Below are 27,928 nucleotides of genomic sequence, written 5' to 3'. Positions count from 1 at the left end.
TGAACAAACAACATATTTCACATTGGGCAGTAGCAGGAAAGCCTTCCTTAAAGTATACCTGTTGGTATAGGTCATTATTAATAAATATGATTTCACTGGGGATTGAACCCTGGACCTTCTGCGTGTAAAGCAGATGTGATAACCACTAGACTATGAAACCAAGACGGAAGCTGTCCTCACATGGTTGGTCAAACTTGCAAGATCAAAAATTTTTGTTAAAACTTAGTAAAGAGTAATGAGCACAATGTCAAATAAACCTGTATATATCTATTTCAAATGAACATTTTACAAAGTTTTTCAAGCTAATAATATTTATATTTGAAAAAAATATGCATTATTTCTAGCAACTTGAACATTTGTATTCTACTGACATGAGATTTAACAAGATTGTCTTGCTATCTATTTTCTTGCCTTGCTATCAAGAACTGCTTGCATATTTTGGTAAGACTTTGTAGAAATAAAATGCCTTTTAATGACATAATTCAAGTATACTGCTTAAAAAAAACTTGTAGATTAACAAAAATACTACCATTCCAAATGTTAAATTTATCATCATTTTTGCTAAACTTGCAGATAAAAATTGGACATTTCTGTTTTCATTGAAAACAGATGACCTAAGAGTGAATGTTATAATACAACATAACATGATTGCAGCTTCTAATGTATTAACTTGATCACACCAACCCTCTGCAGCATTGGATGGTTACTGGCATTGTCAGGTGAAAATTAAAGTACTGGGAAAAGGGCTACATGGTGATACTGGGTTGAGTGGCATCTTTTTCAAAGGTTGGGAAAACAGTAGTTAGAAATGATGCTACAATTCATATGTTAGCTTTAATTAGAAAAAAATGACACTGTTACCTATCTCTTTTACAATAACAAAATAAATTGAAACTTCTTTAGTTCTTTAATCAGTTGTTTGCTGTATTATGATATTTTTTATGGTTAAAAGCTAAATGATTTTAGGATAAAATGTATTCTCATTAGCAGAGAAAGAATAGAGTTTATAATTGAACAAACAACACATCTAACATTGGATATTAGTAGGAAAGGCTTCTTAAAAGTGGACCAGATAGAATAAGTTCAGTATTGACAAATCTGTTTTCACTGGGAATTGAAGCCAGGAACTTCCATGAGTAAAGCAGATGTGATAACCCTTACACTATGAAACCAAGATAGGTGGATGATGGGTGGCCAAGTTTATATGATCACAAATGTGCATGATCACTTTGTTACCAATTTATTATACAATAACAAAATAAATTGAAACTTCTTTAGTTCTTTAATCAGTTGTTTGCTCTATTATGATAGTTTTTTATGGTTGAAAGCTAAATGTTTTTAAGATAAAATGTATTCTCATTAGCAGTGAACAAACAACATATTTCACATTGGGCAGTAGCAGGAAAGCCTTCCTTAAAGTATACCTGTTGGTATAGGTCATGATTAATAAATTTGATTTCACTGGGGATTGAACCCAGGACCTTCTGCGTGTAAAGCAGATGTGATAACCACTACACTATGAAACCAAGATGGAGGCTGCCCTCTCATGGTTGGTCAAACTTGCATGATCAAATATTTTAGTTAAAACTTAGTAAAGAGTAATGAGCACAATGTCAAATAAACCTGTATATATCTATTTCAAATGAAACATTTTACAAAGCTTTTCAAGCTAATAATATTTATATTTGAAAAAAATATGCATTATTTCTAGCAACTTGAACATTTGTATTCTACTGACATGAGATTTAACAAGATTGTCTTGCTGTCTATTTTCTTGCCTTGTTATCAAGAACTGCTTGCATATTTTGGTAAGACTTTGTAGAAATAAAATGCCTTTTAATGACATAATTCAAGTATACTGCTTAAAAAAAACTTGTAGATTAACAAAAATACTACCATTCCAAATGTTAAATTTATCATCATTTTTGCTAAACTTGCAGATAAAAATTGGACATTTCTGTTTTCATTGAAAACAGATGACCTAAGAGTGAATGTTATAATACAACATAACATGATTGCAGCTTCTAATGTATTAACTTGATCACACCAACGCTCTGCAGCATTGGATGGTTACTGGCATTGTCAGGTGAAAATTGAAGTACTGGGAAAAGGGCTACATGGTGATACTGGGTTGAGTGGCATCTTTTTCAAAGGTTGGGAAAACAGTAGTTAGGAATGATGCTACAATTCATATGTTAGCTTTAATTAGAAAAAAATGACACTGTTACCTATCTCTTTTACAATAACAAAATAAATTGAATCTTCTTTAGTTCTTTAATCAGTTGTTTGCTGTATTATGATATTTTTTATGGTTAAAAGCTAAATGATTTTAGGATAAAATGTATTCTCATTAGCAGAGAAAGAACAGAATTTGTAATTGAACAAACAACACATCTAACATTGGATATTAGCAGGAAAGGCTTCTTAAAAGTGGACCAGATTGAATAAGTTCATTATTGACAAATCTGGTTTCACTGGGGATTGAAGCCAGGAACTTCCATGAGTAAAGCAGATGTGATAACCCTTACACTATGAAACCAAGATAGGTGGATGATGGGTGGCCAAGTTTATATGATCACAAATGTGCATGATCACTTTGTTACCAATTTATTATACAATAACAAAATAAATTGAAACTTCTTTAGTTCTTTAATCAGTTGTTTGCTCTATTATGATAGTTTTTTATGGTTGAAAGCTAAATGTTTTTAAGATAAAATGTATTCTCATTAGCAGTGAACAAACAACATATTTCACATTGGGCAGTAGCAGGAAAGCCTTCCTTAAAGTATACCTGTTGGTATAGGTCATGATTAATAAATTTGATTTCACTGGGGATTGAACCCAGGACCTTCTGCGTGTAAAGCAGATGTGATAACCACTACACTATGAAACCAAGATGGAGGCTGCCCTCTCATGGTTGGTCAAACTTGCATGATCAAATATTTTAGTTAAAACTTAGTAAAGAGTAATGAGCACAATGTCAAATAAACCTGTATATATCTATTTCAAATGAAACATTTTACAAAGCTTTTCAAGCTAATAATATTTATATTTGAAAAAAATATGCATTATTTCTAGCAACTTGAACATTTGTATTCTACTGACATGAGATTTAACAAGATTGTCTTGCTGTCTATTTTCTTGCCTTGTTATCAAGAACTGCTTGCATATTTTGGTAAGACTTTGTAGAAATAAAATGCCTTTTAATGACATAATTCAAGTATACTGCTTAAAAAAAACTTGTAGATTAACAAAAATACTACCATTCCAAATGTTAAATTTATCATCATTTTTGCTAAACTTGCAGATAAAAATTGGACATTTCTGTTTTCATTGAAAACAGATGACCTAAGAGTGAATGTTATAATACAACATAACATGATTGCAGCTTCTAATGTATTAACTTGATCACACCAACGCTCTGCAGCATTGGATGGTTACTGGCATTGTCAGGTGAAAATTGAAGTACTGGGAAAAGGGCTACATGGTGATACTGGGTTGAGTGGCATCTTTTTCAAAGGTTGGGAAAACAGTAGTTAGGAATGATGCTACAATTCATATGTTAGCTTTAATTAGAAAAAAATGACACTGTTACCTATCTCTTTTACAATAACAAAATAAATTGAATCTTCTTTAGTTCTTTAATCAGTTGTTTGCTGTATTATGATATTTTTTATGGTTAAAAGCTAAATGATTTTAGGATAAAATGTATTCTCATTAGCAGAGAAAGAACAGAATTTGTAATTGAACAAACAACACATCTAACATTGGATATTAGCAGGAAAGGCTTCTTAAAAGTGGACCAGATTGAATAAGTTCATTATTGACAAATCTGGTTTCACTGGGGATTGAAGCCAGGAACTTCCATGAGTAAAGCAGATGTGATAACCCTTACACTATGAAACCAAGATAGGTGGATGATGGGTGGCCAAGTTTATATGATCACAAATGTGCATGATCACTTTGTTACCAATTTATTATACAATAACAAAATAAATTGAAACTTCTTTAGTTCTTTAATCAGTTGTTTGCTCTATTATGATAGTTTTTTATGGTTGAAAGCTAAATGTTTTTAAGATAAAATGTATTCTCATTAGCAGTGAACAAACAACATATTTCACATTGGGCAGTAGCAGGAAAGCCTTCCTTAAAGTATACCTGTTGGTATAGGTCATGATTAATAAATTTGATTTCACTGGGGATTGAACCCAGGACCTTCTGCGTGTAAAGCAGATGTGATAACCACTACACTATGAAACCAAGATGGAGGCTGCCCTCTCATGGTTGGTCAAACTTGCATGATCAAATATTTTAGTTAAAACTTAGTAAAGAGTAATGAGCACAATGTCAAATAAACCTGTATATATCTATTTCAAATGAAACATTTTACAAAGCTTTTCAAGCTAATAATATTTATATTTGAAAAAAATATGCATTATTTCTAGCAACTTGAACATTTGTATTCTACTGACATGAGATTTAACAAGATTGTCTTGCTGTCTATTTTCTTGCCTTGTTATCAAGAACTGCTTGCATATTTTGGTAAGACTTTGTAGAAATAAAATGCCTTTTAATGACATAATTCAAGTATACTGCTTAAAAAAAACTTGTAGATTAACAAAAATACTACCATTCCAAATGTTAAATTTATCATCATTTTTGCTAAACTTGCAGATAAAAATTGGACATTTCTGTTTTCATTGAAAACAGATGACCTAAGAGTGAATGTTATAATACAACATAACATGATTGCAGCTTCTAATGTATTAACTTGATCACACCAACGCTCTGCAGCATTGGATGGTTACTGGCATTGTCAGGTGAAAATTGAAGTACTGGGAAAAGGGCTACATGGTGATACTGGGTTGAGTGGCATCTTTTTCAAAGGTTGGGAAAACAGTAGTTAGGAATGATGCTACAATTCATATGTTAGCTTTAATTAGAAAAAAATGACACTGTTACCTATCTCTTTTACAATAACAAAATAAATTGAATCTTCTTTAGTTCTTTAATCAGTTGTTTGCTGTATTATGATATTTTTTATGGTTAAAAGCTAAATGATTTTAGGATAAAATGTATTCTCATTAGCAGAGAAAGAACAGAATTTGTAATTGAACAAACAACACATCTAACATTGGATATTAGCAGGAAAGGCTTCTTAAAAGTGGACCAGATTGAATAAGTTCATTATTGACAAATCTGGTTTCACTGGGGATTGAAGCAAGGAACTTCCATGAATAAAGCAGATGTGATAACCCTTACACTATGAAACCAAGATAGGTGGATGTTGGGCGGCCAAGTTTGTAAGATCACAAATGTGCATGATCACTTTGTTACCCATTTATTATACAATAACAAAATAAATTGAAACTTCTTTAGTTCTTTAATCAGTTGTTTGCTCTATTATGATAGTTTTTTATGGTTGAAAGCTAAATGTTTTTAAGATAAAATGTACTCTCATTAGCAGTGAAGAAACAGTTTGTAAGTGAACAAACAACATATTTCACATTGGGCAGTAGCAGGAAAGCCTTCCTTAAAGTATACCTGTTGGTATAGGTCATTATTAATAAATATGATTTCACTGGGGATTGAACCCAGGACCTTCTGCGTGTAAAGCAGATGTGATAACCACTAGACTATGAAACCAAGACGGAAGCTGTCCTCACATGGTTGGTCAAACTTGCAAGATCAAAAATTTTAGTTAAAACTTAGTAAAGAGTAATGAGCACAATGTCAAATAAACCTGTATATATCTATTTCAAATGAACATTTTACAAAGTTTTTCAAGCTAATTATATTTATATTTGAAAAAAATATGCATTATTTCTAGCAACTTGAGCATTTGTATTCTACTGACATGAGATTTAACAAGATTGTCTTGCTATCTATTTTCTTGCCTTGTTATCAAGAACTGCTTGCATATTTTGGTAAGACTTTGTAGAAATAAAATGCCTTTTAATTACATAACTCAAGTAAACTGCTTAAAAAAAAAATTTGTAGATTAACAAAAATACTACCATTCCAAATGTTAAATTTATCATCATTTTTGCTAAACTTGCTGATAAAAATTGGACATTTCTGTTTTCATTGAAAACAGATGACCTAAGAGTGAATGTTATAATACAACATAACATGATTGCAGCTTCTAATGTATTAACTTGATCACACCAACCCTCTGCAGCATTGGATGGTTACTGGCATTGTCAGGTGAAAATTGAAGTACTGGGAAAAGGGCTACATGGTGATACTGGGTTGAGTGGCATCTTTTTCAAAGGTTGGGAAAACAGTAGTTAGAAATGATGCTACAATTCATATGTTAGCTTTAATTAGAAAAAAATGACACTGTTACCTATCTCTTTTACAATGACAAAATAAATTGAAACTTCTTTAGTTCTTTAATCAGTTGTTTGCTGTATTATGATATTTTTTATGGTTAAAAGCTAAATGATTTTAGGATAAAATGTATTCTCATTAGCAGAGAAAGAATAGAGTTTATAATTGAACAAACAACACATCTAACATTGGCTATTAGTAGGAAAGGCTTCTAAAAAGTGGACCAGATAGAATAAGTTCAGTATTGACAAATTTGGTTTCACTGGGGATTGAACCCAGCACTTTCCACGAGTAAAGCAAATGTGATAACCCTTACGCTATGAAACCAAGATGAGTGGATCATGGGTGGCCAAGTTTGTATGATCACAAATGTGCATGATCACTTTGTTACCAATTTATTATACAATAACAAAATAAATTGAAACTTCTTTAGTTCTTCAATCAGCTGTTTGCTCTATTATGATAGTTTTTTATGGTTGAAAGCTAAATGTTTTTAAGATAAAATGTATTCTCATTAGCAGTGAAGAAACAGTTTGTAAGTGAACAAACAACATATTTCACATTGGGCAGTAGCAGGAAAGCCTTCCTTAAAGTATACCTGTTGGTATAGGTCATTATTAATAAATATGATTTCACTGGGGATTGAACCCAGGACCTTCTGCGTGTAAAGCAGATGTGATAACCACTACACTATGAAACCAAGACGGAGGCTGCTCTCACATGGTTGGTCAAACTTGCAAGATCAAAAATTTTAGTTACAACTTAGTAAAGAGTAATGAGCACAATGTCAAATAAACCTGTATATATCTATTTCAAATGAACATTTTACAAAGATTTTCAAGCTAATAATATTTATATTTGAAAAAAATATGCATTATTTCTAGCAACTTGAACATTTGTATTCTACTGACATGAGATTTAACAAGATTGTCTTGCTATGTATTTTCTTGCCTTGTTATCAAGAGCTGCTTGCATATTTTGGTAAGACTTTGTAGAAATAAAATGCCTTTTAATGACATAATTCAAGTATACTGCTTAAAAAAAATTTGTAGATTAACAAAATTACTACCATTCCAAATGTTAAATTTATCATCATTTTTGCTAAACTTGCAGATAAAAATTGGACATTTCTGTTTTCATTGAAAACAGATGACCTAAGAGTGAATGTTATAATACAACATAACATGATTGCAGCTTCTAATGTATTAACTTGATCACACCAACCCTCTGCAGCATTGGATGGTTACTGGCATTGTCAGGAGAAAATTGAAGAACTGGGAAAAGGGCTACATGGTGATACTGGGTTGAGTGGCATCTTTTTCAAAGGTTGGGAAAACAGTAGTTAGAAATGATGCTACAATTCATATGTTAGCTTTAATTAGAAAAAAATGACACTGTTACCTATCTCTTTTACAATAACAAAATAAATTGAAACTTCTTTAGTTCTTTAATCAGTTGTTTGCTGTATTATGATATTTTTTATGGTTAAAAGCTATATGATTTTAGGATAAAATGTATTCTCATTAGCAGAGAAAGAATAGAGTTTATAATTGAACAAACAACACATCTAACATTGGATATTAGTAGGAAAGGCTTCTTAAAAGTGGACCAGATAGAATAAGTTCAGTATTGACAAATCTGGTTTCACTGGGTATTGAAGCCAGGAACTTTCATGAGTAAAGCAGATGTGATAACCCTTACACTATGAAACCAAGATAGGTGGATGATGGGTGGCCAAGTTTGTATGATCACAAAGGTGCATGATCACTTTGTTACCAATTTATTATACAATAACAAAATAAATTGAAACTTCTTTAGTTCTTTAATCAGTTGTTTGCTCTATTATGATAGTTTTTTATGGTTGAAAGCTAAATGTTTTTAAGATAAAATGTATTCTCATTAGCAGTGAAGAAACAGTTTGTAAGTGAACAAACAACATATTTCACATTGGGCAGTAGCAGGAAAGCCTTCCTTAAAGTATACCTGTTGGTATAGGTCATTATTAATAAATATGATTTCACTGGGGATTGAACCCAGGACCTTCTGCGTGTAAAGCAGATGTGATAACCACTACACTATGAAACCAAGACGGAGGCTGTCCTCACATGGTTGGTCAAACTTGCAAGATCAAAAATTTTAGTTAAAACTTAGTAAAGAGTAATGAGCACAATGTCAAATAAACCTGTATATATCTATTTCAAATGAAACATTTTACAAAGCTTTTCAAGCTAATAATATTTATATTTGAAAAAAATATGCATTATTTCTAGCAACTTGAACATTTGTATTCTACTGACATGAGATTTAACAAGATTGTCTTGCTATGTATTTTCTTGCCTTGTTATCAAGAGCTGCTTGCATATTTTGGTAAGACTTTGTAGAAATAAAATGCCTTTTAATGACATAATTCAAGTATACTGCTTAAAAAAAACTTGTAGATTAACAAAAATACTACCATTCCAAATGTTACATTTATCATCATTTTTGCTAAACTTGCAGATAAAAATTGGACATTTCTGTTTTCATTGAAAACAGATGACCTAAGAGTGAATGTTATAATACAATATAACATGATTGCAGCTTCTAATGTATTAACTTGATCACACCAACGCTCTGCAGCATTGGATGGTTGCTGGCATTGTCAGGTGAAAATTGAAGTACTGGGAAAAATGGCTACATGGAGATACTGGGTTGAGTGGCATCTTTTTCAATGGTTGGAAAACAGTAGGTAGAAATGATGCTACAATTCATATGTTAGCTTTAAATAGAAAAAAATTACACTTTGTTACCAATCTCTTTTACAATAACAAAATAAATTGAAACTTCTATAGTTCTTTAATCAGTTGTTTGCTGTATTATGATATTTTTTATGGTTAAAAGCTAAATGATTTTAGGATAAAATGTATTCTCATTAGCAGAGAAAGAATAGAGTTTATAATTGAACAAACAACACATTTAACATTGGATATTAGTAGAAAAGGCTTCTTAAAAGTGGAACTGATTGAATAAGTTCAGTATTGACAAATCTGGTTTCACTGGGGATTGAACCCAGAACCTTCCACGAGTAAAGCAGATGTGATAACCCTTACACTATGAAACCAAGATGAGAGGCTCATGGGTGGCCAAGTTTGTATGATCACAAATGTGCATGATCACTTTGTTACCAATTTATTATACAATAACAAAATAAATTGAAACTTCTTTAGTTCTTTAATCAGTTGTTTGCTCTATTATGATAGTTTTTTATGGTTGAAAGCTAAATGTTTTTAAGATAAAATGTATTCTCATTAGCAGTGAAGAAACAGTTTGTAAGTGAACAAACAACATATTTCACATTGGGCAGTAGCAGGAAAGCCTTCCTTAAAGTATACCTGTTGGTATAGGTCATGATTAATAAATTTGATTTCACTGGGGATTGAACCCAGGACCTTCTGCGTGTAAAGCAGATGTGATAACCACTACACTATGAAACCAAGATGGAGGCTGTCCTCACATGGTTGGTCAAACTTGCATGATCAAATATTTTAGTTAAAACTTAGTAAAGAGTAATGAGCACAATGTCAAATAAACCTGTATATATCTATTTCAAATGAAACATTTTACAAAGCTTTTCAAGCTAATAATATTTATATTTGAAAAAAATATGCATTATTTCTAGCAACTTGAACATTTGTATTCTACTGACATGAGATTTAACAAGATTGTCTTGCTATGTATTTTCTTGCCTTGTTATCAAGAGCTGCTTGCATATTTTGGTAAGACTTTGTAGAAATAAAATGCCTTTTAATGACATAATTCAAGTATACTGCTTAAAAAAAACTTGTAGATTAACAAAAATACTACCATTCTAAATGTTAAATTTATCATCATTTTTGCTAAACTTGCAGATAAAAATTAGACATTTCTGTTTTCATTGAAAACAGATGACCTAAGAGTGAATGTTATAATACAACATAACATGATTGCAGCTTCTAATGTATTAACTTGATCACACCAACGCTCTGCAGCATTGGATGGTTGCTGGCATTGTCAGGTGAAAATTGAAGTACTGGGAAAAATGGCTACATGGAGATACTGGGTTGAGTGGCATCTTTTTCAATGGTTGGAAAACAGTAGTTAGAAATGATGCTACAATTCATATGTTAGCTTTAAATAGAAAAAAATGACACTTTGTTACCAATCTCTTTTACAATAACAAAATAAATTGAAACTTCTATAGTTCTTTAATCAGTTGTTTGCTGTATTATGATATTTTTTATGGTTAAAAGCTAAATGATTTTAGGATAAAATGTATTCTCATTAGCAGAGAAAGAATAGAGTTTATAATTGAACAAACAACATATCTAACATTGGATATTAGTAGAAAAGGCTTCTTAAAAGTGGAACTGATTGAATAAGTTCAGTATTGACAAATCTGGTTTCACTGGGGATTGAACCCAGGACCTTCCACGAGTAAAGCAGATGTGATAACCCTTACACTATGAAACCAAGATGAGAGGCTTATGGGTGGCCAAGTTTGTATGATCACAAATGTGCATGATCACTTTGTTACCCATTTATTATACAATAACAAAATAAATTGAAACTTCTTTAGTTCTTTAATCAGTTGTTTGCTCTATTATGATAGTTTTTTATGGTTGAAAGCTAAATGTTTTTAAGATAAAATGTATTCTCATTAGCAGTGAAGAAACAGTTTGTAAGTGAACAAACAACATATTTCACATTGGGCAGTAGCAGGAAAGCCTTCCTTAAAGTATACCTGTTGGTATAGGTCATTATTAATAAATATGATTTCACTAGGGATTGAACCCTGGACCTTCTGCGTGTAAAGCAGATGTGATAACCACTAGACTATGAAACCAAGACGGAAGCTGTCCTCACATGGTTGGTCAAACTTGCAAGATCAAAAATTTTTGTTAAAACTTAGTAAAGAGTAATGAGCACAATGTCAAATAAACCTGTATATATCTATTTCAAATGAACATTTTACAAAGTTTTTCAAGCTAATAATATTTATATTTGAAAAAAATATGCATTATTTCTAGCAACTTGAACATTTGTATTCTACTGACATGAGATTTAACAAGATTGTCTTGCTATCTATTTTCTTGCCTTGCTATCAAGAACTGCTTGCATATTTTGGTAAGACTTTGTAGAAATAAAATGCCTTTTAATTACATAATTCAAGTATACTGCTTAAAAAAAACTTGTAGATTAACAAAAATACTACCATTCCAAATGTTAAATTTATCATCATTTTTGCTAAACTTGCAGATAAAAATTGGACATTTCTGTTTTCATTGAAAACAGATGACCTAAGAGTGAATGTTATAATACAACATAACATGATTGCAGCTTCTAATGTATTAACTTGATCACACCAACCCTCTGCAGCATTGGATGGTTACTGGCATTGTCAGGTGAAAATTAAAGTACTGGGAAAAGGGCTACATGGTGATACTGGGTTGAGTGGCATCTTTTTCAAAGGTTGGGAAAACAGTAGTTAGAAATGATGCTACAATTCATATGTTAGCTTTAATTAGAAAAAAATGACACTGTTACCTATCTCTTTTACAATAACAAAATAAATTGAAACTTCTTTAGTTCTTTAATCAGTTGTTTGCTGTATTATGATATTTTTTATGGTTAAAAGCTAAATGATTTTAGGATAAAATGTATTCTCATTAGCAGAGAAAGAATAGAGTTTATAATTGAACAAACAACACATCTAACATTGGATATTAGTAGGAAAGGCTTCTTAAAAGTGGACCAGATAGAATAAGTTCAGTATTGACAAATCTGTTTTCACTGGGAATTGAAGCCAGGAACTTCCATGAGTAAAGCAGATGTGATAACCCTTACACTATGAAACCAAGATAGGTGGATGATGGGTGGTCAAGTTTATATGATCACAAATGTGCATGATCACTTTGTTACCAATTTATTATACAATAACAAAATAAATTGAAACTTCTTTAGTTCTTTAATCAGTTGTTTGCTCTATTATGATAGTTTTTTATGGTTGAAAGCTAAATGTTTTTAAGATAAAATGTATTCTCATTAGCAGTGAACAAACAACATATTTCACATTGGGCAGTAGCAGGAAAGCCTTCCTTAAAGTATACCTGTTGGTATAGGTCATTATTAATAAATATGATTTCACTGGGGATTGAACCCAGGACCTTCTGCGTGTAAAGCAGATGTGATAACCACTACACTATGAAACCAAGATGGAGGCTGTCCTCACATGGTTGGTCAAACTTGCATGATCAAATATTTTAGTTAAAACTTAGTAAAGAGTAATGAGCACAATGTCAAATAAACCTGTATATATCTATTTCAAATGAAACATTTTACAAAGCTTTTCAAGCTAATAATATTTATATTTGAAACAAATATGCATTATTTCTAGCAACTTGAACATTTGTATTCTATTTACATGAGATTTAACAAGATTGTCTTGCTGTCTATTTTCTTGCCTTGTTATCAAGAACTGCTTGCATATTTTGGTAAGACTTTGTAGAAATAAAATGCCTTTTAATGACATAATTCAAGTATACTGCTTAAAAAAAACTTGTAGATTAACAAAAATACTACCATTCCAAATGTTAAATTTATCATCATTTTTGCTAAACTTGCAGATAAAAATTGGACATTTCTGTTTTCATTGAAAACAGATGACCTAAGAGTGAATGTTATAATACAACATAACATGATTGCAGCTTCTAATGTATTAACTTGATCACACCAACCCTCTGCAGCATTGGATGGTTACTGGCATTGTCAGGTGAAAATTAAAGTACTGGGAAAAGGGCTACATGGTGATACTGGGTTGAGTGGCATCTTTTTCAAATGTTGGGAAAACAGTAGTTAGAAATGATGCTACAATTCATATGTTAGCTTTAATTAGAAAAAAATGACACTGTTACCTATCTCTTTTACAATAACAAAATAAATTGAAACTTCTTTAGTTCTTTAATCAGTTGTTTGCTGTATTATGATATTTTTTATGGTTAAAAGCTAAATGATTTTAGGATAAAATGTATTCTCATTAGCAGAGAAAGAATAGAGTTTATAATTGAACAAACAACACATCTAACATTGGATATTAGTAGGAAAGGCTTCTTAAAAGTGGACCAGATAGAATAAGTTCAGTATTGACAAATCTGGTTTCACTGGGGATTGAAGCCAGGAACTTCCATGAGTAAAGCAGATGTGATAACCCTTACACTATGAAACCAAGATAGGTGGATGATGGGTGGCCAAGTTTGTATGATCACAAATGTGCATGATCACTTTGTTACCAATTTATTATACAATAACAAAATAAATTGAAACTTCTTTAGTTCTTTAATCAGTTGTTTGCTCTATTATGATAGTTTTTTATGGTTGAAAGCTAAATGTTTTTAAGATAAAATGTATTCTCATTAGCAGTGAAGAAACAGTTTGCAAGTGAACAAACAACATCTTTCACATTGGGCAGTAGCAGGAAAGCCTTCCTTAAAGTATACCTGTTGGTATAGGTCATTATTAATAAATATGATTTCACTGGGGATTGAACCCAGGACCTTCTGCATGTAAAGCAGATGTGATAACCACTACACTATGAAACCAAGACAGAGGCTGTCCTCACATGGTTGGTCAAACTTGCAAGATCAAAAATTTTAGTTAAAACTTAGTAAAGAGTAATGAGCACAATGTCAAATAAACCTGTATATATCTATTTCAAATGAACATTTTACAAAGTTTTTCAAGCTAATAATATTTATATTTGAAAAAAATATGCATTATTTCTAGCAACTTGAACATTTGTATTCTACTGACATGAGATTTAACAAGATTGTCTTGCTATGTATTTTCTTGCCTTGTTATCAAGAGCTGCTTGCATATTTGGTAAGACTTTGTAGAAATAAAATGCCTTTTAATGACATAATTCAAGTATACTGCTTAAAAAAAACTTGTAGATTAACAAAAATACTACCATTCTAAATGTTAAATTTATCATCATTTTTGCTAAACTTGCAGATAAAAATTAGACATTTCTGTTTTCCATGAAAACAGATGACCTAAGAGTGAATGTTATAATACAACATAACATGATTGCAGCTTCTAATGTATTAACTTGATCACACCAACGCTCTGCAGCATTGGATGGTTGCTGGCATTGTCAGGTGAAAATTGAAGTACTGGGAAAAATGGCTACATGGAGATACTAGGTTGAGTGGCATCTTTTTCAATGGTTGGAAAACAGTAGTTAGAAATGATGCTACAATTCATATGTTAGCTTTAAATAGAAAAAAATGACACTTTGTTACCAATCTCTTTTACAATAACAAAATAAATTGAAACTTCTATAGTTCTTTAATCAGTTGTTTGCTGTATTATGATATTTTTTATGGTTAAAAGCTAAATGATTTTAGGATAAAATGTATTCTCATTAGCAGAGAAAGAATAGAGTTTATAATTGAACAAACAACACATCTAACATTGGATATTAGTAGGAAAGGCTTCTTAAAAGTAGACCTTATTGAATAAGTTCAGTATTGACAAATCTGGTTTCACTGGAGATTGAACCCAGGACCTTCCACGAGTAAAGCAGATGTGATAACCCTTACACTATGAAACCAAGATGAGAGGCTTATGGGTGGCCAAGTTTGTATGATCACAAATGTGCATGATCACTTTGTTACCAATTTATTATACAATAACAAAATAAATTGAAACTTCTTTAGTTCTTCAATCAGCTGTTTGCTCTATTATGATAGTTTTTTATGGTTGAAAGCTAAATGTTTTTAAGATAAAATGTATTCTCATTAGCAGTGAAGAAACAGTTTGTAAGTGAACAAACAACATATTTCACATTGGGCAGTAGCAGGAAAGCCTTCCTTAAAGTATACCTGTTGGGATAGGTCATGATTAATAAATTTGATTTCACTGGGGATTGAACCCAGGACCTTCTGCGTGTAAAGCAGATGTGATAACCACTACACTATGAAACCAAGATGGAGGCTGTCCTCACATGGTTGGTCAAACTTGCATGATCAAATATTTTAGTTAAAACTTAGTAAAGAGTAATGAGCACAATGTCAAATAAACCTGTATATATCTATTTCAAATGAAACATTTTACAAAGCTTTTCAAGCTAATAATATTTATATTTGAAAAAAATATGCATTATTTCTAGCAACTTGAACATTTGTATTCTACTGACATGAGATTTAACAAGATTGTCTTGCTGTCTATTTTCTTGCCTTGTTATCAAAAACTGCTTGCATATTTTGGTAAGACTTTGTAGAAATAAAATGTCTTTTAATGACATAATTCAAGTATACTGCTTAAAAAAAACTTGTAGATTAACAAAAATACTACCATTCCAAATGTTAAATTTATCATCATTTTTGCTAAACTTGCAGATAAAAATTGGACATTTCTGTTTTCATTGAAAACAGATGACCTAAGAGTGAATGTTATAATACAACATAACATGATTGCAGCTTCTAATGTATTAACTTGATCACACCAACGCTCTGCAGCATTGGATGGTTACTGGCATTGTCAGGTGAAAATTGAAGTACTGGGAAAAGGGCTACATGGTGATACTGGGTTGAGTGGCATCTTTTTCAAAGGTTGGGAAAACAGTAGTTAGGAATGATGCTACAATTCATATGTTAGCTTTAATTAGAAAAAAATGACACTGTTACCTATCTCTTTTACAATAACAAAATAAATTGAATCTTCTTTAGTTCTTTAATCAGTTGTTTGCTGTATTATGATATTTTTTATGGTTAAAAGCTAAATGATTTTAGGATAAAATGTATTCTCATTAGCAGAGAAAGAACAGAGTTTGTAATTGAACAAACAACACATCTAACATTGGATATTAGAATCAAAGGCTTCTTAAAAGTGGACCAGATTGAATAAGTTCATTATTGACAAATCTGGTTTCACTGGGGATTGAAGCAAGGAACTTCCATGAATAAAGCAGATGTGATAACCCTTACACTATGAAACCAAGATAGGTGGATGTTGGGCGGCCAAGTTTGTAAGATCACAAATGTGCATGATCACTTTGTTACCCATTTATTATACAATAACAAAATAAATTGAAACTTCTTTAGTTCTTTAATCAGTTGTTTGCTCTATTATGATAGTTTTTTATGGTTGAAAGCTAAATGTTTTTAAGATAAAATGTACTCTCATTAGCAGTGAAGAAACAGTTTGTAAGTGAACAAACAACATATTTCACATTGGGCAGTAGCAGGAAAGCCTTCCTTAAAGTATACCTGTTGGTATAGGTCATTATTAATAAATATGATTTCACTGGGGATTGAACCCAGGACCTTCTGCGTGTAAAGCAGATGTGATAACCACTACACTATGAAACCAAGACAGAGGCTGTCCTCACATGGTTGGTCAAACTTGCAAGATCAAAAATTTTAGTTAAAACTTAGTAAAGAGTAATGAGCACAATGTCAAATAAACCTGTATATATCTATTTCAAATGAACATTTTACAAAGTTTTTCAAGCTAATAATATTTATATTTGAAAAAAATATGCATTATTTCTAGCAACTTGAACATTTGTATTCTACTGACATGAGATTTAACAAGATTGTCTTGCTATGTATTTTCTTGCCTTGTTATCAAGAGCTGCTTGCATATTTGGTAAGACTTTGTAGAAATAAAATGCCTTTTAATGACATAATTCAAGTATACTGCTTAAAAAAAACTTGTAGATTAACAAAAATACTACCATTCTAAATGTTAAATTTATCATCATTTTTGCTAAACTTGCAGATAAAAATTAGACATTTCTGTTTTCATTGAAAACAGATGACCTAAGAGTGAATGTTATAATACAACATAACATGATTGCAGCTTCTAATGTATTAACTTGATCACACCAACGCTCTGCAGCATTGGATGGTTGCTGGCATTGTCAGGTGAAAATTGAAGTACTGGGAAAAATGGCTACATGGAGATACTAGGTTGAGTGGCATCTTTTTCAATGGTTGGAAAACAGTAGTTAGAAATGATGCTACAATTCATATGTTAGCTTTAAATAGAAAAAAATGACACTTTGTTACCAATCTCTTTTACAATAACAAAATAAATTGAAACTTCTATAGTTCTTTAATCAGTTGTTTGCTGTATTATGATATTTTTTATGGTTAAAAGCTAAATGATTTTAGGATAAAATGTATTCTCATTAGCAGAGAAAGAATAGAGTTTATAATTGAACAAACAACACATCTAACATTGGATATTAGTAGGAAAGGCTTCTTAAAAGTAGACCTTATTGAATAAGTTCAGTATTGACAAATCTGGTTTCACTGGAGATTGAACCCAGGACCTTCCACGAGTAAAGCAGATGTGATAACCCTTACACTATGAAACCAAGATGAGAGGCTTATGGGTGGCCAAGTTTGTATGATCACAAATGTGCATGATCACTTTGTTACCAATTTATTATACAATAACAAAATAAATTGAAACTTCTTTAGTTCTTCAATCAGCTGTTTGCTCTATTATGATAGTTTTTTATGGTTGAAAGCTAAATGTTTTTAAGATAAAATGTATTCTCATTAGCAGTGAAGAAACAGTTTGTAAGTGAACAAACAACATATTTCACATTGGGCAGTAGCAGGAAAGCCTTCCTTAAAGTATACCTGTTGGGATAGGTCATGATTAATAAATTTGATTTCACTGGGGATTGAACCCAGGACCTTCTGCGTGTAAAGCAGATGTGATAACCACTACACTATGAAACCAAGATGGAGGCTGTCCTCACATGGTTGGTCAAACTTGCATGATCAAATATTTTAGTTAAAACTTAGTAAAGAGTAATGAGCACAATGTCAAATAAACCTGTATATATCTATTTCAAATGAAACATTTTACAAAGCTTTTCAAGCTAATAATATTTATATTTGAAAAAAATATGCATTATTTCTAGCAACTTGAACATTTGTATTCTACTGACATGAGATTTAACAAGATTGTCTTGCTGTCTATTTTCTTGCCTTGTTATCAAAAACTGCTTGCATATTTTGGTAAGACTTTGTAGAAATAAAATGTCTTTTAATGACATAATTCAAGTATACTGCTTAAAAAAAACTTGTAGATTAACAAAAATACTACCATTCCAAATGTTAAATTTATCATCATTTTTGCTAAACTTGCAGATAAAAATTGGACATTTCTGTTTTCATTGAAAACAGATGACCTAAGAGTGAATGTTATAATACAACATAACATGATTGCAGCTTCTAATGTATTAACTTGATCACACCAACGCTCTGCAGCATTGGATGGTTACTGGCATTGTCAGGTGAAAATTGAAGTACTGGGAAAAGGGCTACATGGTGATACTGGGTTGAGTGGCATCTTTTTCAAAGGTTGGGAAAACAGTAGTTAGGAATGATGCTACAATTCATATGTTAGCTTTAATTAGAAAAAAATGACACTGTTACCTATCTCTTTTACAATAACAAAATAAATTGAATCTTCTTTAGTTCTTTAATCAGTTGTTTGCTGTATTATGATATTTTTTATGGTTAAAAGCTAAATGATTTTAGGATAAAATGTATTCTCATTAGCAGAGAAAGAACAGAGTTTGTAATTGAACAAACAACACATCTAACATTGGATATTAGAATCAAAGGCTTCTTAAAAGTGGACCAGATTGAATAAGTTCATTATTGACAAATCTGGTTTCACTGGGGATTGAAGCAAGGAACTTCCATGAATAAAGCAGATGTGATAACCCTTACACTATGAAACCAAGATAGGTGGATGTTGGGCGGCCAAGTTTGTAAGATCACAAATGTGCATGATCACTTTGTTACCCATTTATTATACAATAACAAAATAAATTGAAACTTCTTTAGTTCTTTAATCAGTTGTTTGCTCTATTATGATAGTTTTTTATGGTTGAAAGCTAAATGTTTTTAAGATAAAATGTACTCTCATTAGCAGTGAAGAAACAGTTTGTAAGTGAACAAACAACATATTTCACATTGGGCAGTAGCAGGAAAGCCTTCCTTAAAGTATACCTGTTGGTATAGGTCATTATTAATAAATATGATTTCACTGGGGATTGAACCCAGGACCTTCTGCGTGTAAAGCAGATGTGATAACCACTAGACTATGAAACCAAGACGGAAGCTGTCCTCACATGGTTGGTCAAACTTGCAAGATCAAAAATTTTAGTTAAAACTTAGTAAAGAGTAATGAGCACAATGTCAAATAAACCTGTATATATCTATTTCAAATGAACATTTTACAAAGTTTTTCAAGCTAATTATATTTATATTTGAAAAAAATATGCATTATTTCTAGCAACTTGAGCATTTGTATTCTACTGACATGAGATTTAACAAGATTGTCTTGCTATCTATTTTCTTGCCTTGTTATCAAGAACTGCTTGCATATTTTGGTAAGACTTTGTAGAAATAAAATGCCTTTTAATTACATAATTCAAGTATACTGCTTAAAAAAAAAATTTGTAGATTAACAAAAATACTACCATTCCAAATGTTAAATTTATCATCATTTTTGCTAAACTTGCTGATAAAAATTGGACATTTCTGTTTTCATTGAAAACAGATGACCTAAGAGTGAATGTTATAATACAACATAACATGATTGCAGCTTCTAATGTATTAACTTGATCACACCAACCCTCTGCAGCATTGGATGGTTACTGGCATTGTCAGGTGAAAATTGAAGTACTGGGAAAAGGGCTACATGGTGATACTGGGTTGAGTGGCATCTTTTTCAAAGGTTGGGAAAACAGTAGTTAGAAATGATGCTACAATTCATATGTTAGCTTTAATTAGAAAAAAATGACACTGTTACCTATCTCTTTTACAATGACAAAATAAATTGAAACTTCTTTAGTTCTTTAATCAGTTGTTTGCTGTATTATGATATTTTTTATGGTTAAAAGCTAAATGATTTTAGGATAAAATGTATTCTCATTAGCAGAGAAAGAATAGAGTTTATAATTGAACAAACAACACATCTAACATTGGATATTAGTAGGAAAGGCTTCTAAAAAGTGGACCAGATAGAATAAGTTCAGTATTGACAAATTTGGTTTCACTGGGGATTGAACCCAGCACTTTCCACGAGTAAAGCAAATGTGATAACCCTTACGCTATGAAACCAAGATGAGTGGTTCATGGGTGGCCAAGTTTGTATGATCACAAATGTGCATGATCACTTTGTTACCACTTTATTATACAATAACAAAATAAATTGAAACTTCTTTAGTTCTTCAATCAGCTGTTTGCTCTATTATGATAGTTTTTTATGGTTGAAAGCTAAATGTTTTTAAGATAAAATGTATTCTCATTAGCAGTGAAGAAACAGTTTGTAAGTGAACAAACAACATATTTCACATTGGGCAGTAGCAGGAAAGCCTTCCTTAAAGTATACCTGTTGGTATAGGTCATTATTAATAAATATGATTTCACTGGGGATTGAACCCAGGACCTTCTGCGTGTAAAGCAGATGTGATAACCACTACACTATGAAACCAAGACGGAGGCTGTTCTCACATGGTTGGTCAAACTTGCAAGATCAAAAATTTTAGTTACAACTTAGTAAAGAGTAATGAGCACAATGTCAAATAAACCTGTATATATCTATTTCAAATGAACATTTTACAAAGATTTTCAAGCTAATAATATTTATATTTGAAAAAAATATGCATTATTTCTAGCAACTTGAACATTTGTATTCTACTGACATGAGATTTAACAAGATTGTCTTGCTATGTATTTTCTTGCCTTGTTATCAAGAGCTGCTTGCATATTTTGGTAAGACTTTGTAGAAATAAAATGCCTTTTAATGACATAATTCAAGTATACTGCTTAAAAAAAAACTTGTAGATTAACAAAAATACTACCATTCTAAATGTTAAATTTATCATCATTTTTGCTAAACTTGCAGATAAAAATTAGACATTTCTGTTTTCATTGAAAACAGATGACCTAAGAGTGAATGTTATAATACAACATAACATGATTGCAGCTTCTAATGTATTACCTTGATCACACCAACGCTCTGCAGCATTGGATGGTTGCTGGCATTGTCAGGTGAAAATTGAAGTACTGGGAAAAGGGCTACATGGTGATACTGGGTTGAGTGGCATCTTTTTCAAAGGTTGGGAAAACAGTAGTTAGAAATGATGCTACAATTCATATGTTAGCTTTAATTAGAAAAAAATGACACTGTTACCTATCTCTTTTACAATAACAAAATAAATTGAAACTTCTTTAGTTCTTTAATCAGTTGTTTGCTGTATTATGATATTTTTTATGGTTAAAAGCTAAATGATTTTAGGATAAAATGTATTCTCATTAGCAGAGAAAGAATAGAGCTTATAATTGAACAAACAACACATCTAACATTGGATATTAGTAGGAAAGGCTTCTTAAAAGTGGACCAGATAGAATAAGTTCAGTTTTGACAAATCTGGTTTCACTGGGAATTGAACCCAGGACCTTCCACGAGTAAAGCAGATGTGATAACCCTTACGCTATGAAACCAAGATGAGTGGATTATGGGTGGCCAAGTTTGTATGATCACAAATGTGCATGATCACTTTGTTACCAATTTATTATACAATAACAAAATAAATTGAAACTTCTTTAGTTCTTTAATCAGTTGTTTGCTCTATTATGATAGTTTTTTATGGTTGAAAGCTAAATGTTTTTAAGATAAAATGTATTCTCATTAGCAGTGAAGATACAGTTTGTAATTGAACAAACAACATATTTCACATTGGGCAGTAGCAGGAAAGCCTTCCTTAAAGTATACCTGTTGGTATAGGTCATTATTAATAAATATGATTTCACTGGGGATTGAACCCAGGACCTTCTGCGTGTAAAGCAGATGTGATAACCACTACACTATGAAACCAAGACGGAGGCTGTCCTCACATGGTTGGTCAAACTTGCAAGATCAAAAATTTTAGTTAAAACTTAGTAAAGAGTAATGAGCACAATGTCAAATAAACCTGTATATATCTATTTCAAATGAACATTTTACAAAGTTTTTCAAGCTAATAATATTTATATTTGAAAAAAATATGCATTATTTCTAGCAACTTGAACATTTGTATTCTACTGACATGAGATTTAAGAAGATGGTCTTGCTATGTATTTTCTTGCCTTGTTATCAAGAGCTGCTTGCATATTTTGGTAAGACTTTGTACAAATAAAATGCCTTTTAATGACATAATTCAAGTATACTGCTTAAAAAAAACTTGTAGGATAACAAAAATACTACCATTCTAAATGTTAAATTTATCATCATTTTTGCTAAACTTGCAGATAAAAATTAGACATTTCTGTTTTCATTGAAAACAGATGACCTAAGAGTGAATGTTATAATACAACATAACATGATTGCAGCTTCTAATGTATTAACTTGATCACACCAACGCTCTGCAGCATTGGATGGTTGCTGGCATTGTCAGGTGAAAATTGAAGTACTGGGAAAAATGTCTACATGGAGATACTGGGTTGAGTGGCATATTTTTCAATGGTTGGAAAACAGTAGTTAGAAATGATGCTACAATTCATATGTTAGCTTTAATTAGAAAAAAACGACACTTTGTTACCAATCTCTTTTACAATAACAAAATAAATTGAAACTTCTATAGTTCTTTAATAAGTTGTTTGCTGTTTTATGATATTTTTTATGGTTAAAAGCTAAATGATTTTAGGATAAAATGTATTCTCATTAGCAGAGAAAGACTAGAGTTTATAATTGAACAAACAACACATCTAACATTGGATATTAGTAGGAAAGGCTTCTTAAAAGTGGACCAGATTGAATAATTTCAGTATTGACAAATCTGGTTTCACTGGGGATTGAACCCAGGCCCTTCCATGAGTAAAGCAGATGTGATAACCCTTACACTATGAAACCAAGATGAGTGAATCATGGGTGGCCAAGTTTGTATGATCAGAAATGTGCATGATCACTTTGTTACCAATTTATTATACAATAACAAAATAAATTGAAACTTCTTTAGTTCTTCAATCAGCTGTTTGCTCTATTATGATAGTTTTTTATGGTTGAAAGCTAAATGTTTTTAAGATAAAATGTATTCTCATTAGCAGTGAAGAAACAGTTTGTAAGTGAACAAACAACATATTTCACATTGGGCAGTAGCAGGAAAGCCTTCCTTAAAGTATACCTGTTGGTATAGGTCATGATTAATAAATTTGATTTCATTGGGGATTGAACCCAGAAAATTCTGCGTGTAAAGCAGTTGTGATAACCACTACACTATGAAACCAAGACGGAGGCTGTTCTCACATGGTTGGTCAAACTTGCAAGATCAAAAATTTTAGTTAAAACTTAGTAAAGAGTAATGAGCACAATGTCAAATAAACCTGTATATATCTATTTCAAATGAACATTTTACAAAGTTTTTCAAGCTAATAATATTTATATTTGAAAAAAATATGCATTATTTCTAGCAACTTGAACATTTGTATTCTACTGACATGAGATTTAACAAGATTGTCTTGCTATGTATTTTCTTGCCTTGTTATCAAGAGCTGCTTGCATATTTTGGTAAGACTTTGTAGAAATAAAATGCCTTTTAATGACATAATTCAAGTATACTGCTTAAAAAAAACTTGTAGGATAACAAAAATACTACCATTCCAAAACTTAAATTTATCATCATTTTTGCTAAACTTGCAGATAAAAATTAGACATTTCTGTTTTCATTGAAAACAGATGACCTAAGAGTGAATGTTATAATACAACATAACATGATTGCAGCTTCTAATGTATTAACTTGATCACACCAACCCTCTGCAGCATTGGATGGTTCCTGGCATTGTCAGGTGAAAATTGAAGTACTGGGAAAATGGCTACATGGAGATACTGGGTTGAGTGGCATCTTTTTCAAAGGTTGGAAAACAGTAGTTAGAAATGATGCTACAATTCACATGTTAGCTTTAAATAGAAAAAAATGACACTTTGTTACCAATCTCTTTTAAAATAACAAAATAAATTGAAACTTCTATAGTTCTTTAATCAGTTGTTTGCTGTATTATGATATTTTTTATGGTAAAAAGCTAAATGATTTTAGGATAAAATGTATTCTCATTAGCAGAGAAAGAACAGAGTTTGTAATTGAACAAACAACACATCTAACATTGGATATTAGTAGGAAAGGCTTCTTAAAAGTGGACCAGATAGAATAAGTTCAGTATTGACAAATCTGGTTTCACTGGGAATTGAACCCAGGACCTTCCACGAGTAAAGCAGATGTGATAACCCTTACGCTATGAAACCAAGATGAGTGGATTATGGGTGGCCAAGTTTGTATGATCACAAATGTGCATGATCACTTTGTTACCAATTTATTATACAATAACAAAATAAATTGAAACTTCTTTAGTTCTTTAATCAGTTGTTTGCTCTATTATGATAGTTTTTTATGGTTGAAAGCTAAATGTTTTTAAGATAAAATGTATTCTCATTAGCAGTGAAGATACAGTTTGTAATTGAACAAACAACATATTTCACATTGGGGAGTAGCAGGAAAGCCTTCCTTAAAGTATACCTGTTGGTATAGGTCATTATTAATAAATATGATTTCTCTGGGGATTGAACCCAGGACCTTCTGCGTGTAAAGCAGATGTGATAACCACTACACTATGAAACCAAGACGGAGGCTGTCCTCACATGGTTGGTCAAACTTGCAAGATCAAAAATTTTAGTTAAAACTTAGTAAAGAGTAATGAGCACAATGTCAAATAAACCTGTATATATCTATTTCAAATGAACATTTTACAAAGTTTTTCAAGCTAATAATATTTATATTTGAAAAAAATATGCATTATTTCTAGCAACTTGAACATTTGTATTCTACTGACATGAGATTTAAGAAGATGGTCTTGCTATGTATTTTCTTGCCTTGTTATCAAGAGCTGCTTGCATATTTTGGTAAGACTTTGTAGAAATAAAATGCCTTTTAATGACATAATTCAAGTATACTGCTTAAAAAAAACTTGTAGGATAACAAAAATACTACCATTCTAAATGTTAAATTTATCATCATTTTTGCTAAACTTGCAGATAAAAATTAGACATTTCTGTTTTCATTGAAAACAGATGACCTAAGAGTGAATGTTATAATACAACATAACATGATTGCAGCTTCTAATGTATTAACTTGATCACACCAACGCTCTGCAGCATTGGATGGTTGCTGGCATTGTCAGGTGAAAATTGAAGTACTGGGAAAAATGTCTACATGGAGATACTGGGTTGAGTGGCATATTTTTCAATGGTTGGAAAACAGTAGTTAGAAATGATGCTACAATTCATATGTTAGCTTTAATTAGAAAAAAACGACACTTTGTTACCAATCTCTTTTACAATAACAAAATAAATTGAAACTTCTATAGTTCTTTAATAAGTTGTTTGCTGTTTTATGATATTTTTTATGGTTAAAAGCTAAATGATTTTAGGATAAAATGTATTCTCATTAGCAGAGAAAGAATAGAGTTTATAATTGAACAAACAACACATCTAACATTGGATATTAGTAGGAAAGGCTTCTTAAAAGTGGACCAGATTGAATAATTTCAGTATTGACAAATCTGGTTTCACTGGGGATTGAACCCAGGCCCTTCCATGAGTAAAGCAGATGTGATAACCCTTACACTATGAAACCAAGATGAGTGAATCATGGGTGGCCAAGTTTGTATGATCAGAAATGTGCATGATCACTTTGTTACCAATTTATTATACAATAACAAAATAAATTGAAACTTCTTTAGTTCTTTAATCAGTTGTTTGCTCTATTATGATAGTTTTTTATGGTTGAAAGCTAAATGTTTTTAAGATAAAATGTATTCTCATTAGCAGTGAAGATACAGTTTATAATTGAACAAACAACATATTTCACATTGGGCAGTAGCAGGAAAGCCTTCCTTAAAGTATACCTGTTGGTATAGGTCATTATTAATAAATATGATTTCACTGGGGATTGAACCCAGGACCTTCTGCATGTAAAGCAGATGTGATAACCACTACACTATGAAACCAAGATGGAGAATGTCCTCACATGGTTGGTCAAACTTGCATGATCAAAATTTTTAGTTAAAACTTAGTAAAGAGTAATGAGCACAATGTCAAATAAACCTGAATATATCTATTTCAAATGAAACATTTTATAAAGCTTTTCAAGCTAATAATATTTATATTTGAAAAAAATATGCATTGTTTCTAGCAACTTGAACATTTGTATTCTACTGACATGAGATTTTACAAGATTGTCTTGCTATCTATTTTCTTGTCTTGTTATCAAGAGCTGCTTGCATATTTTGGTAAGACTTTGTAGAAATAAAATGCCTTTTAATGACATAATTCAAGAATACTGCTTAAAAAAAACTTGTAGATTAACAAAAATACTACCATTCCAAATGTTAAATTTATCATCATTTTTGCTAAACTTGCAGATAAAAATTAGACATTTCTGTTTTCATTGAAAACAGATGACCTAAGAGTGAATGTTATAATACAACATAACATGATTGCAGCTTCTAATGTATTAACTTGATCACACCAACCCTCTGCAGCATTGGATGGTTACTGGCATTGTCAGGTGAAAATTGAAGTACTGGGAAAATGGCTACATGGAGATACTGGGTTGAGTGGCATCTTTTTCAAAGGTTGGGAAAACAGTAGTTAGAAATGATGCTACAATTCATATGTTAGCTTTAATTAGAAAAAAACGACACTTTGTTACCAATCTCTTTTACAATAACAAAATAAATTGAAACTTCTATAGTTCTTTAATAAGTTGTTTGCTGTTTTATGATATTTTTTATGGTTAAAAGCTAAATGATTTTAGGATAAAATGTATTCTCATTAGCAGAGAAAGAATAGAGTTTATAATTGAACAAACAACACATCTAACATTGGATATTAGTAGGAAAGGCTTCTTAAAAGTGGACCAGATTGAATAATTTCAGTATTGACAAATCTGGTTTCACTGGGGATTGAACCAAGGCCCTTCCATGAGTAAAGCAGATGTGATAACCCTTACACTATGAAACCAAGATGAGAAGATCATGGGTGGCCAAGTTTGTATGATCAGAAATGTGCATGATCACTTTGTTACCAATTTATTATACAATAACAAAATAAATTGAAACTTCTTTAGTTCTTCAATCAGCTGTTTGCTCTATTATGATAGTTTTTTATGGTTGAAAGCTAAATGTTTTTAAGATAAAATGTATTCTCATTAGCAGTGAAGAAACAGTTTGTAAGTGAACAAACAACATATTTCACATTGGGCAGTAGCAGGAAAGCCTTCCTTAAAGTATACCTGTTGGTTAAGGTCATGATTAATAAATTTGATTTCACTGGGGATTGAACCCAGGACCTTCTGCGTGTAAAGCAGATGTGATAACCACTACACTATGAAACCAAGATGGAGAATGTCCTCACATGGTTGGTCAAACTTGCATGATCAAAATTTTTAGTTAAAACTTAGTAAAGAGAAATGAGCACAATGTCAAATAAACCTGAATATATCTATTTCAAA

The 27,928-nt window shown here is 31.3% G+C and overlaps 21 non-coding genes across 21 annotated transcripts; all 21 read right to left on the bottom strand.

Annotated features, from left to right (window-relative positions):
- Positions 1-87: 87 nt before the first annotated feature.
- On the bottom strand, positions 88-160 carry TRNAV-UAC (transfer RNA valine (anticodon UAC)). Its single transcript has one exon. It is a non-coding gene; the product is annotated as a tRNA-Val (tRNA).
- Positions 161-1,453: 1,293 nt separating this feature from the next.
- On the bottom strand, positions 1,454-1,526 carry TRNAV-UAC (transfer RNA valine (anticodon UAC)). The gene has a single exon. It is a non-coding gene; the product is annotated as a tRNA-Val (tRNA).
- A 1,294-nt stretch (positions 1,527-2,820) lies between these two features.
- Positions 2,821-2,893, bottom strand: TRNAV-UAC (transfer RNA valine (anticodon UAC)). The gene has a single exon. It is a non-coding gene; the product is annotated as a tRNA-Val (tRNA).
- Positions 2,894-4,187: 1,294 nt separating this feature from the next.
- On the bottom strand, positions 4,188-4,260 carry TRNAV-UAC (transfer RNA valine (anticodon UAC)). Its single transcript has one exon. It is a non-coding gene; the product is annotated as a tRNA-Val (tRNA).
- Positions 4,261-5,573: 1,313 nt separating this feature from the next.
- On the bottom strand, positions 5,574-5,646 carry TRNAV-UAC (transfer RNA valine (anticodon UAC)). Its single transcript has one exon. It is a non-coding gene; the product is annotated as a tRNA-Val (tRNA).
- Positions 5,647-6,960: 1,314 nt separating this feature from the next.
- Positions 6,961-7,033, bottom strand: TRNAV-UAC (transfer RNA valine (anticodon UAC)). Its single transcript has one exon. It is a non-coding gene; the product is annotated as a tRNA-Val (tRNA).
- Positions 7,034-8,345: 1,312 nt separating this feature from the next.
- TRNAV-UAC (transfer RNA valine (anticodon UAC)) lies at positions 8,346-8,418 on the bottom strand. The gene has a single exon. It is a non-coding gene; the product is annotated as a tRNA-Val (tRNA).
- A 942-nt stretch (positions 8,419-9,360) lies between these two features.
- On the bottom strand, positions 9,361-9,433 carry TRNAV-UAC (transfer RNA valine (anticodon UAC)). Its single transcript has one exon. It is a non-coding gene; the product is annotated as a tRNA-Val (tRNA).
- Positions 9,434-9,733: 300 nt separating this feature from the next.
- On the bottom strand, positions 9,734-9,806 carry TRNAV-UAC (transfer RNA valine (anticodon UAC)). Its single transcript has one exon. It is a non-coding gene; the product is annotated as a tRNA-Val (tRNA).
- Positions 9,807-10,748: 942 nt separating this feature from the next.
- TRNAV-UAC (transfer RNA valine (anticodon UAC)) lies at positions 10,749-10,821 on the bottom strand. Its single transcript has one exon. It is a non-coding gene; the product is annotated as a tRNA-Val (tRNA).
- A 1,666-nt stretch (positions 10,822-12,487) lies between these two features.
- Positions 12,488-12,560, bottom strand: TRNAV-UAC (transfer RNA valine (anticodon UAC)). Its single transcript has one exon. It is a non-coding gene; the product is annotated as a tRNA-Val (tRNA).
- Positions 12,561-13,873: 1,313 nt separating this feature from the next.
- TRNAV-UAC (transfer RNA valine (anticodon UAC)) lies at positions 13,874-13,946 on the bottom strand. The gene has a single exon. It is a non-coding gene; the product is annotated as a tRNA-Val (tRNA).
- A 1,313-nt stretch (positions 13,947-15,259) lies between these two features.
- TRNAV-UAC (transfer RNA valine (anticodon UAC)) lies at positions 15,260-15,332 on the bottom strand. Its single transcript has one exon. It is a non-coding gene; the product is annotated as a tRNA-Val (tRNA).
- A 1,313-nt stretch (positions 15,333-16,645) lies between these two features.
- TRNAV-UAC (transfer RNA valine (anticodon UAC)) lies at positions 16,646-16,718 on the bottom strand. Its single transcript has one exon. It is a non-coding gene; the product is annotated as a tRNA-Val (tRNA).
- A 1,313-nt stretch (positions 16,719-18,031) lies between these two features.
- Positions 18,032-18,104, bottom strand: TRNAV-UAC (transfer RNA valine (anticodon UAC)). The gene has a single exon. It is a non-coding gene; the product is annotated as a tRNA-Val (tRNA).
- A 1,313-nt stretch (positions 18,105-19,417) lies between these two features.
- On the bottom strand, positions 19,418-19,490 carry TRNAV-UAC (transfer RNA valine (anticodon UAC)). The gene has a single exon. It is a non-coding gene; the product is annotated as a tRNA-Val (tRNA).
- A 1,314-nt stretch (positions 19,491-20,804) lies between these two features.
- TRNAV-UAC (transfer RNA valine (anticodon UAC)) lies at positions 20,805-20,877 on the bottom strand. Its single transcript has one exon. It is a non-coding gene; the product is annotated as a tRNA-Val (tRNA).
- A 1,313-nt stretch (positions 20,878-22,190) lies between these two features.
- TRNAV-UAC (transfer RNA valine (anticodon UAC)) lies at positions 22,191-22,263 on the bottom strand. The gene has a single exon. It is a non-coding gene; the product is annotated as a tRNA-Val (tRNA).
- A 2,700-nt stretch (positions 22,264-24,963) lies between these two features.
- TRNAV-UAC (transfer RNA valine (anticodon UAC)) lies at positions 24,964-25,036 on the bottom strand. The gene has a single exon. It is a non-coding gene; the product is annotated as a tRNA-Val (tRNA).
- Positions 25,037-26,350: 1,314 nt separating this feature from the next.
- Positions 26,351-26,423, bottom strand: TRNAV-UAC (transfer RNA valine (anticodon UAC)). Its single transcript has one exon. It is a non-coding gene; the product is annotated as a tRNA-Val (tRNA).
- Positions 26,424-27,738: 1,315 nt separating this feature from the next.
- On the bottom strand, positions 27,739-27,811 carry TRNAV-UAC (transfer RNA valine (anticodon UAC)). Its single transcript has one exon. It is a non-coding gene; the product is annotated as a tRNA-Val (tRNA).
- Between the last annotated feature and the right edge of the window lie 117 nt (positions 27,812-27,928).

This window comes from Taudactylus pleione, unplaced genomic scaffold (genome assembly GCF_031769625.1).
Source record: "Taudactylus pleione unplaced genomic scaffold, aTauple2 ptg000085l, whole genome shotgun sequence".
Taxonomy (NCBI): domain Eukaryota; kingdom Metazoa; phylum Chordata; class Amphibia; order Anura; family Myobatrachidae; genus Taudactylus; species Taudactylus pleione.
This window is presented reverse-complemented; position numbering and strand designations above follow the sequence as displayed.